The sequence below is a fragment of the Lissotriton helveticus genome, chromosome 11, assembly GCF_964261635.1.
Source record: "Lissotriton helveticus chromosome 11, aLisHel1.1, whole genome shotgun sequence".
Classification (NCBI taxonomy): Eukaryota; Metazoa; Chordata; class Amphibia; order Caudata; family Salamandridae; genus Lissotriton; species Lissotriton helveticus.
Window position 1 is genome coordinate 1,042,672,013 of NC_136072.1, and position 12,569 is coordinate 1,042,684,581.

General features: G+C 49.3%; 1 long non-coding RNA gene across 4 annotated transcripts in view; it reads left to right on the forward strand.

Annotated features, from left to right (window-relative positions):
* Positions 1-878: 878 nt before the first annotated feature.
* LOC144792467 (uncharacterized) overlaps positions 879-12,569 on the forward strand; it is a 315,998-nt gene continuing 304,307 nt past the window's right edge. For 2 of the 4 annotated variants that reach the window (XR_013602565.1, XR_013602566.1), the window contains exon 1: positions 879-1,115. This is a non-coding gene — a long non-coding RNA (uncharacterized LOC144792467). Of the gene's footprint in view, positions 1,120-12,569 lie in introns of all 4 variants that reach the window. The other 2 variants (XR_013602567.1, XR_013602564.1) reach the window with 2 other exon arrangements.

Genomic DNA, 12,569 nt, shown 5'->3' on the forward strand with positions numbered 1-12,569 from the left:
GTTCACTGGACGCACAATATTAATAAGAAAAACTACAGAAAATCATCATCCTGGGAAAAGCAAGTACCTTTAGGCAAGTAAATGAAGTGAAACATGTGAGAGGTGCTTCCTCACTGATATGAATTATCTTAATGAAATTTACTGTCACTGTTCGGATATGGCGTTCCGAAACCGAACAGAGATTTTCCCTAGAAGGACATCAACCTGGGACTAATAGGGACATAGCTCCCAAGTTTGAATGGTCATTGTGCGATGTGCTGTCCAGTACAGTTTCTTCCTTGAATTGTGGGACTTGCTGTCCTGTTTTATAATGAAAAACATTAGACTACTAGCCCCAGAATTCAAAGAAAAACCCTGGACTGGCGCAGCACATAATGCATGGACCTGGGAAACTTGGCTGGGGGCCTGTTTCAAAGACAGTTTTTCAATTACCACTGCTTTAAGTGGGCCGGTACTGTCTGCTACTGAGTACCTGCACTTCATTATTTTGAGAGGGAGAGTACCAACACTTCTCAGCATAGGTGAATACCTTCAATTGGAGAGTGTACCGGCACTTCTCAGAAGTAAGCAGGTACACCTCCTGCATTGGGTACCTGCACTTCTAGTTCTCCATTTCAAGCACTGGTATTTACCTCTGCAGACCCTTATTTTACAGAGCTGAACTAAATACATCTGAGACCGCGGTTTCTACTTCATTGGTAATTAATGTGCTATGTCAGATACGCACCCAGAACGTGGTTGTACGCATGTTTACAAACCAAGCCAGCCTTCAGTTTTAGCTGCTAATGTTTACTTGCGATGACGCGTCTGACGTACCCTGACGTCTGACGCTCAGCGCTTATTACAAACTGAAGCGCTTCTGTCCGGATAGACGGCGCGTGTGGCACGCCGCGTGCATTCTAACTGCAGCACTTAAGCGTCATTAGCATGCTGGGCCTGGCCTGAGAAGGCAGAGCCGCACTCCACCGCCGGAGCCAACGCCGCCTTCTAATCAGGCGTTTAACCGGCCCCGCAGCCTCACTTCATCATGATGTAAATCTGCGCCTTGCGTGCCACGCTCCCCCTGGGCCCTACTGTCGGTGGCTAGGAGGGCGGGATGCCCTTGAAATTAGAAGGCAGGTATTCATCATTTATCATTTACCCTTAGGCGTCTCTTAATTATCACAATATCTCCCCCGGTCCATGACTCACTCTGATAAACTGCATCTTTTTCTTTCACATTAAATGGAGTTAGTCGCGGACACCCTCTAACGTAGCGGGAATGTTTACCGCCACTGTGAAAGCGTGGCTGGCGCAGTGACGCAGAGTATACCGCCACTGTGATAGCAGCTGGCAGAGTGACGCAGGGACGCAGAGTATAGCGCCTCTGTGGTAGCAGCTGACGCAGTGATGCAGAGTTTACCGCCTCTGTGGTAGCAACTGGCGCAGTGACGCAGAGTATACCGCCTCTGTCATAGCAGCTGGCAGAGTGGCGCAGTGACGCAGAGTATACCGCATCTGTGGTAGCAACTGGCGTAGTGACGCAGAGTATACCGCCTCTGTGGTAGCAACAGGCGACTGCCTCTGTGGTAGCAGCTGGTGCAGTGACGCAGAGTATACCGCCTCTGTGGTAGCAGCTGGCGCAGTGATGCAGACAGGGCCGGACTGGGAATTGAAAGCAGCCCTGGCAAATTTTGGCAGACCAGCCCCCCGACCGGCACTTCTGGGGGCAGCGGGCGGCCCGTGGGCTGTGGCAGCCAGGAGCAACCAAAGCAGGCAGGTCTGCTCACAAATAAATCGACACGTATGCTCCAGGGCACTAGTGCGCTGTGCGCCTGTGCAGTACAGGGCCAGGGACTAAAGAAAAATGTATAGGCCAAGGCCCAGGCTTGGCCTTAATTGAGTGATAACATGCATTTCCACCTCAAATCTCTGTTAACAGATCACTATCTGCTTTCATTTCATTTTGTCTACTCCCATTCTGCTTTTTTGCCTATTTTAATGGGCCACCCAAGGAAGAGGAAAAAATACGGTTTTATTTATCCAGTCCGCATCACTAAACCGCACCAACCTTATGTAACCATTTTAGAATGCTGTTTTTTGTTGACGTCTGATGGGAATCTGAGACCTATCTTGACATCATTTCCTGGCCAGCACCTTTATGTCTGCTGTTTCCCAGGGGATGTCAATCATTGTTGTGTCAAATGAGAGGTTGTGGCGTAACAGCTAGAGTTGCCGACTTTAGAGCTGTGGAACCGGTTCGAGCCTCGGTGTCAGCTCAACATCCTGTGATTCTGGGCAAATCACTTCATCTCCCCGTACCAAAAATTAATGTTTTTTTTGTAATGTGACTGGTGCTCAAGTAAAGGGCTCCAATACATTCGGGTTGCATTTTTTTTTTTTTAAACAAGTAAATGACTTCCTGCTCTTTCTAAGAATTCCTCTTAGGCAGAAGGATATACGATACCATTTAGAAGCTGACCGTGTCAACAATACGTGCCAAGCAAATTAGATGTTATGATACATTTTAGAGAGCCTGCCATGTGGATGAACGTCATTCTTTGATTGTTGTGTGTACCTGTTTTGCAAAGGACATAAACGTTTTATTCCGAATAGTTTCTCTGCAGTAACATCCGAACCTTTTTTTACATTTATGAAGTGCAGCAGCTGATAAAGAGGGCCGCCTCGCTTATTGTGTAGCTCAGTCGCTGTGCATATTATTGAAAGTATTGGCCCTGTTTAAGGAGCATACCAGACTCAGAAACTCTCTGAAACTCTGAATTAGTAAATAAGCTGCAGGTAGCACAGCACAGCTCGGAAGTAATCGGGGCAGTGGGTGGGGTACCAGCTTTGAATTTGGATGCATGTTCAAGCATCCTGTGATTCTGTGCAAATTACTAAATCTCCCCATGTAAAGCGCTTTCATACCTTCGGGTCGAGTACGCGCTATATAAAACTGCAATAAAGAAAATAAAATAAAAACACCGCCGCAGCAATCATACCTACTTCCGAGCTATCCTCTCGTTCAGCTCATGTTCTAATATATACAACTCTTCCAGTTTAACTGAAAACGGGCATAGTTCTCGTGCACAGCACCTTGTTCATGATGAAGCCCCTCCCCCCCCCCAACCGGCCCTAACTTGAACGCCTGTGCAGGCCCAGATCAGAGCTGTGCATCTGTGTCTGAATGTAATCACACTTTCAACAACACTTGACACGTCCTGAGCTAATGTACGACATTTCCAAGAAATGCAAGATTTGTCAGTTCGCTCATGATTAGGTGCAGGAAGAAAAACTTGGAAAAACGTGGTAACCACAGCTCAATATTTCGGAGCTGAAACTCATGCAGTAGTTCCTTTAGTTTAATCCCGCCCATAGTGCCATTATGAATATATCCACCCCCCCCCCCCCCCCTCGGCCCCCTTCGCTACACCCTCCAGATTCCGACCCCTTATAAACCATGTGTTGTCATTTGTCATCTGCCTGCTGGAGACAGGTAAAGGTAATGCTCATGTGATCTGGTTACCTGCCAGGGTCAGGGCAGCCCCAGAGACCGGGGTGCAGGGGCACTCTCAGCAAAGCGCATAGAAAAGAGAACACAGAAATGGGGCGATGCTGCGCCGGCCGGCCTCGTCGTTTTAGCTCTATGTTCACTCTGCACATAACCTGAACAGCATTCTCGATGAAATGGCAACTTAATGTTACAAAGGCAAACAATAAAAACGCGCAGACACACACACGATGTGAAATGATCTCTTCAATAAGCTGCCCCCCATAAATGACAATAGAGCTAATACAAAGAGTGCACGCTTTGCTTCCTATCCCACTGTGGCCCTCTTGTCTTAAGACTTGAGCTCTGCGCCACCCGTGGTTGCCTACATGTACTTCGATCCTACTGTTAGTTACCCGCGTTGAACCCACGCTCCTATTGCACGTTCAGCTGTGGTATTGCATGATATTAAGTGATTGCAAATGCAAACAATTTGCAAAAATGCAAATGACACTCACCTGCGGGCGGCGGGCGGCGGGCGGCAGACAGTCGGCAGCAGGGACACTGGGACAGGCAGGGGCCAGGGCCAGGGGGCCTAGAAATAATTAAATTATGGGAACGGACGGTGCCACCGAGAGAGGGCCTCTCTCGTCGTTTGACCTAGATGAAGTTAGTTTTCTGGAATGCGTGTTACACGCACTTTTTATCGCGCTAGCCCTAATGCGCATGTCACCAACAGCCGCGCCCACCTCATCCACACACCCCTAAGGTGGGTGAACTAAAGAAGACTGAGAGCCTGCGCAGACGCGGCGGAGGGTGGAGGCATCTGCACGCTGCCCGCACGCACGACGCACCCCCTAAAATGGCCCTCGCAATCCAATACATTATTTCATTAGCAGCAGAGATTGATAACGTTTTCGTTAGGTGAGAGTGAGAGTCACGCAAACGCACGTGCGCAGCAGAGTACAGTAGTGAAGTCAGTGACTACTGTACTAGTGAGTGTACAAAAAAAAAATCGGCCCCAGCGCCAATTCCGGCCCCCGCCCAAAAAAACGGCCCCAACTCCTGGCAGCCGACCGGGGGATTGCCCGGTGCCCGGCATTGCCAGTCCGGGCCTGGATGCAGAGTTTACCGCCACTGTGATAGCGTGGCTTGCGCAGTGACGCAGAGTATACTGCCTCTGTGGTAGCAGCTGGCACGGTGACGCAGAGTATACCGTCTCTGTGGTAGCAGCTGGCACAGTGACGCAGAGTTTACCGCCTCGGTGGTAGCTGCTTGCGCAGTGACGCAGTTTACCGCCACTGGTAGCAGCTGGCGCAGTAATGCAGAGTTTATTGCCTCTGGTAGCTGGCACAGGGACCCAGAGTTTACCGCCTCTGGTAGCTGGCACAGTGATGCAGAGTTTACCGTCACTGTGACAGCGGCTGAAACAGTGACACCGTTTACTGCCACTGTGGTACCAGCTGGCGCAGTGACGCACAGTTTACCGCCTCTGTGGTAGCAGCAGGAGCAGTAACGCAGAGTTTACCGCTACTGTGATCGCAGCTTGTGCAGTGATGCAGAGTATACCGCTACTGTGGTAGCAGCTGGCTTAGTGACGCAGTTTACCGCCACTGGTAGCAGCTGGCGCAGTGAAGCAGTTTGCCGCCACTGTGGTAGCAGCTGGCACAGTGACTCAGAGTTTACCGCTACTGTGGTAGTTCTGGCACAGCAATGCAGTATTATCACTACTTTGGTAGTGGCTGGCAAAGCAATGCAGAGTAAACCGCCACTGTGGTAGCAGCTGGCGCAGTGACGCATAGTTTACCACCTCTGGTAGCAGCTGGCACAGTGATGCATATCTGTCCATAGTGACGCAGAGTGTACCGCCACTGTGATAGTAGCTGGCACAGTGACACAGTTTACCACCACTGTGGTAGCAGCTGGCGCACTGACGCTAAATTTACCGCCTCTGTGGTAGCAGCATGTGCAGTGACGCAGAGTTTACCGCCACTGTGATCACAGCTTGCGCAGTGACGCAGAGTATACCGCTACTGTGGTAGCTCGCTTCAGAGATGCAGTTTACCTCCACTGTGATAGCAGCTGGCGCAGTGACTCAGAGTTTAGCGCTACTGTGGTAGCGCAGGCACAGCAAAGCAGAGTTTATCACTACTTTGGTAGTGGCTTGCATAGCAATGCAGAGTTTACCACCACTGTTTTAGCTGCTGGTGCTGCGATACAGACCTAGCACCACTGTGGTTCGTAGCTGCTGCACAGCAATGCAGAGCTTACTGCCACTTTGGCATCGTAGCTGCTGCACAGCATTGCAGAGATTACTGCCACTTTGGCAGTGGCTGGTGTAGTAATGCACAATTTACCATTACTGTGTTAGCGTCTGTCGCAGCGATGCAGAGTATACCGCCACTGTGGTTGTGGCTGGTGCAGTGATGCAGAGTTTACTACCCCATTGGCAGTGGCTGGTGAAGCAATGCAGAGTTTACCGCCACTGTGTTTGCAGCTGGTGCAGCAATGCAAAGTTTACCACAACTGTGGTAGTGACTCAGAGTTTACCGCTACTGTGGTAGTTCTGGCACAGCAATGCAGTATTATCACTACTTTGGTAGTGGCTGGCAAAGCAATGCAGAGTAAACCGCCACTGTGGTAGCAGCTGGCGCAGCGACGCATAGTTTACCACCTCTGGTAGCAGCTGGCACAGTGATGCATATCTGTCCATAGTGACGCAGAGTGTACCGCCACTGTGATAGTAGCTGGCACAGTGACACAGTTTACCACCACTGTGGTAGCAGCTGGCGCACTGACGCTAAATTTACCGCCTCTGTGGTAGCAGCATGTGCAGTGACGCAGAGTTTACCGCCACTGTGATCACAGCTTGCGCAGTGACGCAGAGTATACCGCTACTGTGGTAGCTCGCTTCAGAGATGCAGTTTACCTCCACTGTGATAGCAGCTGGCGCAGTGACTCAGAGTTTAGCGCTACTGTGGTAGCGCAGGCACAGCAATGCAGAGTTTATCACTACTTTGGTAGTGGCTTGCATAGCAATGCAGAGTTTACCACCACTGTTTTAGCTGCTGGTGCTGCGATACAGACCTAGCACCACTGTGGTTCGTAGCTGCTGCACAGCAATGCAGAGCTTACTGCCACTTTGGCATCGTAGCTGCTGCACAGCATTGCAGAGATTACTGCCACTTTGGCAGTGGCTGGTGTAGTAATGCACAATTTACCATTACTGTGTTAGCGTCTGTCGCAGCGATGCAGAGTATACCGCCACTGTGGTTGTGGCTGGTGCAGTGATGCAGAGTTTACTACCCCATTGGCAGTGGCTGGTGAAGCAATGCAGAGTTTACCGCCACTGTGTTTGCAGCTGGTGCAGCAATGCAAAGTTTACCACAACTGTGGTAGTGTCTTGAGCAGAAATGGAGAGTTTACTGCCACTGTGGTAGCAGCTGGTGCAGTGACGCAGGGTTTACTGCCACTTTGGTAGCGCTAGCAGAGCGATGCAGAGTTTATCACTACTTTGGTAGTAGCTGGCATTGCAATGCAGAGTTTACAACCACTGCTTTAGCAGCTGGCGCAGCGATACAGACTTACCACCACTGTGGTTGGCAGCTGCTGCACAGCAATGCAGCGTTTAGCGCCTCTTTGGCAGTGGCTGGTGCAGCAATGCAGATTTTACCACCACTATGGTAGTGGCTGGCGCAGCGATGCAGAGTTTACTACAACAGGGGCTGGCGCAGCGATGCATAGTTTACCACCACTATATTAGTGGCTTTCACTGTGATGCAGTGTTCACGGCCACTGTAGTAGCGACTGCACAGCAATGGAGATTTTACTGCCACTTTGGCAGTGGCTGGTGTAGCAATGCAGAGCTTACCACCACTGTGTTAGCACCAGGCTCACGTTGCAGAGTATACCGCCTCTGTGGTAGGGGCTGGGACAGTGACACAGTTTACACCCACATGGTAGCAGCTGGCGCAGTGACGCAGAGTGTACTGCCACTGTGATAGCGGCTGGCACAGTGACACAGTTTACCGCCACTGTGGTAGTAGCAGGCGCAGTGATGCAGAGTTTACCGCCACTGTGATCACAGCTTGCGCAGTGACGCAGAGTATACCGCTACTGTGGTAGCAGCTGGCTTAGTGACGCAGTTTACCGCCACTGTGATAGCAGCTGGCACAGTGACTCAGAGTTTACCGCTACTGTAGTAGCATTGGCACAGCAATGCAGAGTTTATCGCTACTTTGGTAGTGGCTGGCATAGCAATGCAGAGTTTACCACCACTGTTTTAGCGTCTGGCGCAGCGATGCAGAGTATACCGCCACTGTGGTTGTGGCTGGTGCAGTGATGCAGAGTTTATCACCACTATGGCAGTGGCTGGTGAAGCAATGCAGAGTTTAACGCCACTGTGTTTGCAGCTGGTGCGGCAATGCAGAGTTTACCCCGACTGTGGTAGTGTCTTGCGCAGAAATGGAGAGTTTACTGCCCCTGTGGTAGCAGCTGGCGCAGTGACGCAGAGTTTACCAACACTGTGATAGCAGCTCGCGCTGTGATGCAGAGTTTACCGCCACTGTGATAGCATCTCGCGCAGTGATGCAGAGTTTTCTGTAGCTGTGGTAGCGCTGGCACAGCGATGCAGAGTTTACCACTAGTTTGCTAGTGGCTGGCATACTACTGTGGTAGCTGCTCCACACCGATGCAGAGTTTACTGCCACTTTGACAGTGGCTGGCGCAGAGATGCAGAGTTTACAGTCACTATGGTAGCGGCTGGTGCAGCAAAACAGTGTTCACCACCACTGGGGCTGTGGCTGGCGCAGCGATGCAGAATTTACCCCCACTGTGGTAGTGGCTTGCAGAGTGATGCAGTGTTCACTGCCACTGTAGTAGCGGCTGCACAATAATGCGGAGTTTACCGCCACTGTGATAGCGTGGCTGGTGTAGTAATGCAGAGTTTGCCTCTACTTTGTTAGCGTCTGCGCAGCGGTGCAGAATATACCGCCCTGTGGTAGTGGCTGGTGCAGTGATGCAGAGTTTACCACCACTTTGGCAGTGTCTTGAGCAGAAATGGAGAGTTTACTGCCATTGTGGTAGCAGCTGGCACAGTGACGCAGAGCTTACCGCTATTGTGATAGGAGCACGTGCAGTGATGCAGAATTTACCGCAGCTGTGGTAGCGCTGGCACAGCGATGCAGAGTTTATCACTAGTTTGGTAGTGGCTGGCATAGCGATGCAGGGTTTACCATCACTGATTTAGCAGCTGGCGCAGCAATTCAAACTTACTACCACTGTGGTAGCTGCTCCACAGCGATGCCGAGTTTACCACCACTTATGCAGTGGCTGGCGCAGGGATGTAGAGTTTACGGTCACTATGGTAGCGGCGGGTGCAGAGATACAGTGTTTACCACCACTATGGTAGTGGCTGGGACATTGATGCCACTGTAGGAGCAGCTGCACAGCAATGCAGAATTTACTGCCACTTTGGCAGTGACTGGTGTAGCAATGCAGAGTTTACTGCCACTGTGGTAGTGTCTTGCACAGCAATGGAGAGTTTACTACCACTGTGGTAGTGGCAGGCGTTAGTGATGCAGAGTTTACAGCCACTGTGGTAGTGTCTTGCTCAGTTATGAAGAGTTTACTGCCACTGTGGTAGTGGCTGGCGCAGTGATGCAGAGTTTACAGCCACTGTGGTATGACTGGCACAGCGATGCTGAGTTTACCTGCACTGTGGCAGCTGCTGCACAGCAACAATGCAGAGTTTACCACCACTTCGGCAGTGGCTGGTGCAGTGATGCAGCGATTACCACCACTTTTTTGGTGGCTGACGCAGTGATGGAGAGATTACTGCCACTGTCATACTGGCTGGTGCAGTGATGCAAACTTTACTACCACTGTAATAGCACTGCACAGCAATGCATAGTTTACTGCCACTTTGGCAGTGGCTGGTGCAGCGATGCAGAGTTTACTGCCATTAAGGTAGAAATAGTGCAGCGATGCAAAGTTTAACACCACTATGTTTGCAGCTGCTACAGCAATGCAAAATTACTACCATTGTGGTAGCCGCTGATGCAGCCATGTTACAGAAAGTAAGGTGGATCTACTGAGAGCACTGGTAAAAAGTAACCATGGGGATTCTTTGACAGCCAACAGGCATAGGATGGTCCATGGCTCCCAAGGATGACTGGTGTCACCCTGATAAGGGCAGTGGGTCACCTGTGTTGTTTCCTGCACAGTTGGTGCGAGGTCTGTGAGGTCCCCCATGCAGCCCATGGCAGTCAGGGCAATACCAGTCAGCTACCATTTAAATTCTGGACTTGGTCCAATCTGGACCTCTTGCCCATGTTGACAGTGGGCAGCAGCACCCGTCAGGAACAGAGCGTGCCTCAACATTGGCCACATGTGCTACTACCTGGGCCAAACCCTTCCGAATATGGTGTTATTCCTGGCAGTGTGCAATGCAACTTGAACCACCTACTCCATTGCTCGAATGCAATGGTTCCACTGTGGAAGTAGCCTTGCCCACTTGGGCATGAGATGGGACTCTTACCGCGGAACCTGTACACTGTATGATATAGGCTGCAGCAGTAAAAATATCTCTTGTGCCAGTATTGGCACCATTGCAAGTGTTATGGTTTAGCGCTATTGAGTCACCATTGGTACCGACAGTACTGCACTGGAGTAACAAGATGTCTTCAAATTGTACTGGAATATTTTAATGTCTTCTAATAATCTACAGATTGCTTCAGTGCTGGCATAGCAACTGGATCCATAGGTTCACATGTATATGTCAATTGTAGCCTTCCTCTGGGAATACAGCATTCAGGTATGACCAATGGCTACTGGTGTACTTGATAAGTAAATACATTCTGGCATGTTGCCATGAAAGCCTGCACATTTGTCGCTTTGCCAATAGTTTACATGAACAGCAAACATGTTGTCATGAAAGCCCCAAATATATCAATTTGTCTTATATTTTACAGATATAACCACCCTGATATCAAGAAGTCCTCTAATATGTCACCGATGGGCAAAAACTTTGCATGGATAGCCAACATTTTGCCAAGAATGCCCCAAAATAGGCCATTGAGGGGCCACTATCATGCAGGAATAGAAAGTGTGTCTCCACAGATTCCAGTACTTGTGTTACTGATGGACACTATTACGCAAAGTAAGCCATGCCGCCAGGAATACACATACAAATTTTGCTAAGGGGTTGCTGTTACACAATGGTAGTGAGTATGTCACCAAAAATGCCTCCGATGTGTAGGGATAGCCAGCTTGCTGCCAAGAATGTACACAAGTGTGTCACGGATGGGCCTCTATTATGCAGGGTTAACCAGAATGTGGCTTAAAATGGGAGCACATAGGTCACTGACAGGCCATTCTTATACCTTGATAGCGAACATGTTGCCAAGAATGTCCCCCAAAATATCACTGATGGGCCATTAACAAGTGAGCATTATCAGAAGGTCACTAAAAAAAGGCTACAAATGTATCACTGATAGGCCATTAACAAGTGAGCATAGTCCGAAGCACACTAAGAATGGCTACAAATGTATCACTGATGGGCCATTAACAAGTGAGCATAGTCAGAAGGACACTAAGAATGGCTACAAATGTATCCCTGATGGGCAATTAATAAGTGCCCATAGTCAAAAGGTCACTAAAAAACGCTATAAATGTATCACTGATGGGCCATTATTTTTCCGGGATAGCCATCATGTCTCGAAATATAGCCACAAATGTATCGCTAGTGGGCCAATATTATACCGGGATTGGTAGCATGCCATTAAAAAGGCCACAAAATTCCACGTATGGCCCTACGAGGCGATGATGACCTTACTCCAACTTTCTTGAGTGCACAAAAACTTTTCTAAATTGGCTTCCCAGTATGTAAAAAAGTTCATGAAGAAAATCCATACCCTGAAACATGCAACAAGAAATAAAGCATTTGATGGATTATTGTGTGTAATGCCTTCAATATCTGTAGCAGCAAAGGTTTGTAGACATTTACGTGGCATTCAGTGAGGTTCCGTGCCCGTCTATGTTCGTGGTGAGTGTTGACTTGACAACGCCTGTGTCTTTAAGAGCCTGTTGTTCCAGTTCCAATAACAATATCGACAAAGGTTGTCAAGAGAACTGAAACACGGCCCTGAGCTCTTCATTTTCCAATAAATCTAAAGTTTTAGTAAGTCTCTGACTCATACACTTGACGCCCGCCCTCTCATGTCCTGCTACATTCCAATTATAATCCCTCATACAGGCTGTGAAAGTGTCCCTCACACTGGGAGTTCAACCTTATAGTGCTGTAATTTCTAGTTCTCGTACATTGTTGTTGATGACTAAATGGCAGCTCTAAATCCATTTAACAAAGAAGTTACTGTATGATCAGTCGTGGCTGGTGTTGGGGCAAAGTGGTGGGCGGGAGGAGAGGGGGGACAAAACACATTTTTTTAAAGTACCTGAATCTCGACGTATCGTTGCTCTTCTGGCTCCACTGCAGACACCGGCTCCCAGACTGCCCTGTGGCCAATCCTGACGCTGCTCTCACAGTAAGAGAGCAGCATCAGGATTGGCCTGAGCGCCCTTGATTTGTGCTCTCAGGGAGACTAGGAGCCTGTGCCTGCTGTCTCCAACCCGGCAAAGTTGCTCAGGTTGGAGACAGTGTCAGTACACATGACGGTTTTGCCCCCCTGAGATGACCAGCTAAACAGTTCTGCGCACCAACAACATTGCTCCAACCACTCCCACTTGTGCCTGTCATCCCCATGGCCCCACCCCAAGACTCCACAGTAAGAGAAAAATAAAACGATTATAAACAGGTTGTATTAACGTTTTATTTTTCAAGTTTTGCTGCTATTTCTGTTGGCAGGGTGGCAAAGCTCCTCTGTGGAGCATAGGAGCAGCCGCTGCGTATGATTAAACCTTTGACATGCACAGTTGTGTCTTTTAAACAACTCTTAGAGTAAGATAGTGGTTATTGAAGAAAAGCAGTGGTCGAAGTAGGGGGGATCTGAGGGGCATGACATGCCCATACTTTTTTAATTTTAGAAAAACAGTTCCCCTACTTTTTGTGAAACGACTACTATCCCCCGATGGGTAATTCTGA